At 28.8% G+C, this 6,917-nt stretch overlaps 1 pseudogene; it reads right to left on the reverse strand.

Annotated features, from left to right (window-relative positions):
• Positions 1-2,925: 2,925 nt before the first annotated feature.
• LOC149494623 (uncharacterized) lies at positions 2,926-5,325 on the reverse strand (annotated as a pseudogene).
• Between the last annotated feature and the right edge of the window lie 1,592 nt (positions 5,326-6,917).

Genomic DNA, 6,917 nt, shown 5'->3' on the forward strand with positions numbered 1-6,917 from the left:
AATTTTATTAGTTTCATTACTATATTTAAATAGAAGAGTGTTAGGATTACCATACCTTAAAAATGATAATTGATTTTGAGTTAGATCCATTTCTACTTCACTTGGATGGTGTGATTTTAAATGCCTATTGAGAGTGTCATAGCTCCTCTAAGCTTGAATGCGTATTCTTTTTTGCAATAATTACATCGAAACGCATTGATTTCTCCATTATCTTGAACAATTTTTGCAAAGTGCTTCTTGAAAATATCTGATTTTGGTGATTTACCTATTGAATATTAAGAGATGTTGCTTCTTGTGATGGATGACGACAAATATAACTTTCCTCAATTAGAGTTTGATATTGAACTTCATCATTAAATTGTGGCAAAAAATCAATCAATGAATCGTTTGAATCAATTTTTTCCACGCTTTGAGTAACTCGCTTTCCCTTGGAACTTTGTGAATTGTGTGCCATGTTTTTAAATGGAATTATGGAAAAAAAAATGAATAAATGGAATATGAAATTAATGGAATGAGTTGGAAATTATTATTTTCAAATACTAAGAAAATTATTAAAAAAATCAAATAAAGTAAATTTATGAATTGAAAAATTGAGATTAGAAGGAATTTAGAATTGGATGTATGAAAACAAAAAAAATAAACAATCAATAATTCTAATATTATGGAAAATAAAGCAATAGAAAAAATAATGAACTATGGAAATTTGAGAGAATTTTGATTGATAATAACGAGAGAGTTAGGATATAATTGGTTGTGAAAAAAAAAAAATCATCAACTCATTATATTTATAGATATTTTTCATTTGTTAGTTTCCCAAATTGTCCCTTATAACTGAAAAATAACAACTATATTTTTAGATAATTTAGTAAATTATAATAAATAAATAAATAAATGATTAAAAATGAATAAAATTTATTTACCAAAAATAAAAAAAAATTAAAAGTCACCTATCAACTAACCGTTGCACCATTTTTTTGTATACATGAAAGTTTTTTTTTTTTTTTTTTTTTTTACAAATCAACTATTCATGTACCATTTTTTGTACAAATTAAGTCAAATCATGCGTACTTTTTTTCACCACTTTTTATAAATTATGTACTTCTCTTCACCATAAATCAAATTAACTATAATCAAAGAAGCTACAAATAATTTTGTTTGTAAATCCGGTTCGAATCGGACTGGAACCGCCGGTTCCGGATCAGTTCAGGTTGATTTTTTTAACATTCACATGAACCTTAACCGGCCTTGAACCGCCAATTCCAGTCTGATTTCAGTTCGTCTACAGTACGGTTTGGTTTCGGTTTGAGCCGAACTGATGGCCACACTTAGTCGAAATTGAGGATTGTGGGTTGACAAGCCATTGAAAGGAGAATGAGGATTTTGGCACACACTTTGAGAAAAAAAAAATGTAAAATAAAAGAAGAAGAAGAAGAAGAAGAAGAGGAGGAGGAGAGACAAAGGATAAGAGAAGGGTAATCAAGTTATCAAGAAAATTATATGGCAAATAAAAGGAGAAGAAAATTTTGATTAAAAATGGAGGAAAGTAAACATATGTATCCATTGGTTTTCTGACGCGGAACCCTATGAAAATTAATTCCAAGAACTCTACGACAAGATTTGGAATAGATTAAAGATCAAACTAAACTCTCCTCTATGACACCCAAAACTTAAAGAAGCAAGAACACCAATAATAGAGTAAAAGAATAAGATAAACGCCACAAATAAATTGATAAATTTACCTTGATTCTTGATGCAATTAAAGGAATGCAAACTCACAATCTCTCTAATCAATGGAACACGCCTAAGCATGAACAAAATCTGTAGCTTTAATATTTCGTTGAATTGTGTTTTGTTTAATAATATAACAAGCTATTTATACTAAATCTAAGAGGTCATTATCCTTAAAGGATTTAGAATAATTAATCTAAATCAGCTAAGGATAAGGATTTAACTAATCTAAACCAACTAAGGATAAGGAGTAATTAATCCAAACCAACTAAGGATAAGGAATAACTAATCCAAACAAACTAAGGATAAGGAATAATTAATCCAAACCAACTAAGGATAAGGAATAATTAATCCAAACCACATAAGGATAAAAATAAAAGGGTAGCCTAATTTATTGGTGGCCCAACCCATTAACAACATTACAACTCAAAACTAACACAAATGGGCTAACTTGTTATGCCAAAGTTAGGCTCTAGTATGGCCAGGGCGTGCTACACCATCAACATTTGCCTCCAATAATGTAAGAAGCCTAGGTGTGCCTTCAAGTTCCATACAAAACTTGTTGAAAGCAAGATCATAAAGCTCTTGTGCAACTTGGTCTTGAACATATAAGGACATGGCTGCCCCATATCTCTTTGTATGACTTCTTGTAATTGGTCCACTAGGAAGAACCAACAGATCTCCTTTATTGTTCTCCATGCTTCCTTGAGCTCTATGGTTGAGTGGTAGCGAATCCGTATCATTTTCAATCTTGAATTTCAGATGGAGAGATATATGAGGAGAACAATGAAGATGAAAGATGAAGCATTGAAGGAGGTAATAATGTGGCATGGAAAAATGTCATGTAGGATGTTTTTATAGACCTCCACTCCCTCCTTTACGCGCATACAATCTAACTTCGATTTTCGATGTGGCTAGGTATGTAATTATTACAAAAAATTATTTTGAAGGGGCCACAAAGTCATTTTAAAAGTTGGAGGGGCCACGAGATTTTTTGGTGCAAGTTCAGGGGGCAATTTATGAATTCAGCTAAAAGATAATCTATTACAGCACAAAATAACTCCATTGTAATTATGCATATTTATCATTTTATCTATATTACGTCGAGAACGTCCTCAAACAATATATATCATCCATATTGATAACTTCTAAATCATGTTTGTTGCAAAATAATGAAACTTCATTTAATAAAATGTATCATCCATCATCTCTCATCATTTGCATTGTTGCTTAGCTATTTTAACCAAAGTCATTGCATTCACAATATCTTGATCTTTTCGCTGTAGTGCTTATGACAGTTCGTAACTAATTTCTAGTTTGTTCCTATCAAATGAAGATAAAATGCAATGTCAAATGATTGTAGTGCATCTATTAAAGTGCAAGCTTCAACCTTTTGGTTTAACTTTCCATTTTTCATCACAAAATTCAAGTACATCAATAACAGAAGAAAACATCTTCATTAAACTAATCAAAGTATGATAATGTGAACCCCATCTTCAGGGGCAAAGCCAGAAAATTAAGTTAGAGTAGGCAAATTTTATTCTCAAATTTCAATAGAATAAATTTTATATGAACCACTATGTAGATTGCAAATTTTAAGTAATGGTAATAACAATAATTGACTTTTTTTTTAACAAAAATCATTATTCAATTTTTAAATATATTGATCTACAATTTTTCTTCAATTTCTTTTCCAAATCTCATATAGTAAAATTCGTGTTTATATAATTTTTTGTTATTGTAATCTATATAATGACAAATTGAAAGATAATTATTTAAAAAATAAAAGGAAAAAATTAAATTGATATGTTTAATTATGTGTAACTTAGAAAAAATAGAGAACAATTAATTTTAGAAAATGATACATAGATAGAATCAGAAGATGAAGATTTAGGTTGACTATATAAATATTATAAAAAAAAGAATGAAAATAGTTAGAAAGCAGCATTAACATAAAGGAGATATTTAATAGAGTTTTATATATTTTAAAATATTAAGATTTTAGTATGGTTATTTTTTGATATTATAAAATCTTTGCCCTAAATATTATATGGAATAAAATTTTTACGTTGCTGATTTGAGAATTGAATCTAATGATTTAAAAATGGTAATTAGGATAAAAAAGGAAAAGGGATGAAATGACTTTTAATCCTAAAAGAGAAAAATAAAAGGAGATGGTAAGAAATAAGACAATCCATAATAGTAGTTTTTTTATTTGAAGGTGGGAACATGCCTGCACTAGGCATAGTGTAGATTCGCCCCTGCCCATCTTGTATATCTAGCCTGTTTAGGAATTGATTCTTGATTTTTCCCTTTTCAGTCTCAAGTTCTCCACTTTCAAGTTCTTTTAATACTTTTAATAGATTAGGATTCTATAAGCATTCATGTTGTTTGCAAGAAGCTCCAACAACATTCACCACATTTGTAACTAAAGTGAACAAAAAAGCAATAGACAAATGATTTTTCGCAACTGCAATAAGTGCTAACTAAAGTTGATGAACAAAACAATGAACATAAAATGCTCTTCCGTTCTCTTTTAGGATTAAAATTTTAAGACATTAAACTCACTTGCATGTTACATACCCCATCATAACCTTGACTACGTAATTTGAAAGTACTTGGCTTATATTTGACAAATAATGCTTTAATTGCTCCTTTTAATAATGAAGAAGTAATGTCTGTCACATGTACAATGGCTAAAAATTGCTCAATTACTTGACCTTGCTCATTCACAAAATAAATAACAAATGTCATTTGCTATTTAGTTGATATATCATTGGTTTCATCTACTAGAATAGAGAAAAATGCATTACCAAGATCTTGAATGGCCATATTAGTAGTTTCAATTGCATAAACAAATACCTAAAAACTGCTCAATTACTTAACCTTGAAGTAGTGTCTGTCACATGTACAAAGCCTAAAAACTGCTCAATTACTTGACTTTGCTCATTCACAAAATAAATAACAATTGTCATTTGCTATTTAGTTGATATATCATTGGTTTCATCTACTAGAATAGAGAAAAATGCATTACCAAGATCTTGAATAGCCATATTAGTAGTTTCAATTGCACAAACATTGACATTATGCTTTTTTGAATATATGGAGATGTCAATTTAAGATTTCTAGGACATTTATCAATAGTAACTCTTCTAATATCTTTCTTATGCCCACCAAGAAACTTTAAGATTTCTAACAATTTAATGAATCATAAGATTGATCATGTCCAATGAAAATTAAGCCTTGTCTTGAAAGAAAATGAACACAATCAATGTAAGCATGTAAATGAACCCAATAGTCAAATCGAGCTTATTTTGTTTGCTTACTCACTAGTGTTTCAAGGTGTTGTCATTGATTCATCAAAGCTTGACAATTATTCCATGCAATATTATGACCACTATTAGGACCACTAACATGTGTTTGCAATTTTTCTTTTTTCTCCAATTAGAAAATACTTCCATAACAAAAGCAACCCTCCATGCTAATTGCTTATTGTTCTAAAAAGTTAGCAAGTAAGCAATAAGCAACTTCTTTCGCAATACTATGTTCTAACCAAGTGGGATATTCATCAAACCAAGATGGATTAAATCGCCTCATTACTTTACGATGTAAAGATTATTTAAAATCATGACAATAAGATTGACAAAGCCCTTTATGTGCATATGCTCTTCTAATTTCTTCTCGAGCATTAGGATGATACTCCATGATTATTTTCATAATCCTGGAATAACCGAAAAATTAGCACTTTCAAACACAATGCAATTTTTTTTAAGCTATAACATTTTCTATCAATAATTTTTTTTTCTTCAAAAGCAGGTGGTTGTTTTGATAGGGGTTCAAATATAGACTTTCATTTAAAATATCTTTCCATCACTAATTTAGGCAATGTATAGAGTCGACAAATTCTAAATTAATAGTAAACCTACAATGAACAATCAATATAAATAAAGAAAAAAAAGAAAGAAAGTACGTCTTACTAAAATAGAAATGAAATATTTAGAAAAATATTTTGCAATTCCAATTGCCAAAGAAAAATATAGAATAATAAGTCAAGAACAATGAAATCAAAATCAAATAATATAAAAAAATTTAAATAAATTTCTTAATTTTTCATTAACTATTTAGCTAAATTTTGTAATTTTTTATAAGCTAAATTTCCATAACACATTGGACAAGGAAGTAGTTTAAAAGCTAATTAATTAAGTGATTGAATATGGAAAAAGGCAAAAAGGGTATTAAACATGATAACTTAACAATGGAATGAACACAAAATATTGGACAAGAATAAGAAGTTGCTTCAGATGTTAGTTTTTGGGTTGATTTGATGATTTGAGAACTTGTTATTAGATTGTGAGGAAGAAGAAGTCTCAATAGTATCCAAATCCCTAAAAGATTTTAACTCTCTAAGTAAACTCTACTATAATTCATGGAATTAAAAAAACCTGCAAAAAAAAACATCATCAAAATTCAGAAATAAAAAGGCTAAAAGTTAAACTTTGAAAACAAATCTAGTTCAATATGTAGAATGCAAGGTCTCAAGAAGAAATTTGGCTTCGCTCTTTTATAAGTGTTAATCCTCGATAATTAACAAAGATATTTTTGATTTTGTTTAAAGTGAAGGCTAGGTTAATAACTTAATATGTAAATTTATGTTACTGACTAGTAGTTGTATTTTTTTGTTAATGCTTAGTAGTTAATTATGGCTAGGTTTCTTTTGTTTCTTTTTTTAAAAGAATACGAATATGTAAAATAATATTGTTATGAGTAAAAAAAGGTTGAAACTTAATATATAGTAGCAAATTATTTTTTTTAAAAGGCAAGGAGGAAATTGCGCCCCTGTAAACACTGTATCTCCGCCATTGATTATAGTAAAACAAGTAATTTTTTTTATCTAAAATCAAATCATTTTGAATGACAAAATTGATAAAAATCAAACTGAGCTAACTGATTGAATTCATTTTCCAAACTTATTTTGATGTGGTTCAATTCCAATAAAAATCAAGTTCAGTTTTCAATTTAATCACCTTATAGATGGTAGTGTTAGTAGTGTTGCTAGATTCAATAGGAGTACTGTAGACACCACTATAATGTAGATGTTGGAATTAACAATGATAATGGTGGCAATGGAGGTAATGTAGATGATATCAGGAATGTAAAAGTTGATAAACGGTAGTGCTTTGGAAAAATTA

The sequence above is a fragment of the Jatropha curcas genome, chromosome 7 (assembly GCF_041381405.1).
Source record: "Jatropha curcas cultivar XTBG-Jc1 chromosome 7, XTBG_Jcur_1.0, whole genome shotgun sequence".
Classification (NCBI taxonomy): domain Eukaryota; kingdom Viridiplantae; phylum Streptophyta; class Magnoliopsida; order Malpighiales; family Euphorbiaceae; genus Jatropha; species Jatropha curcas.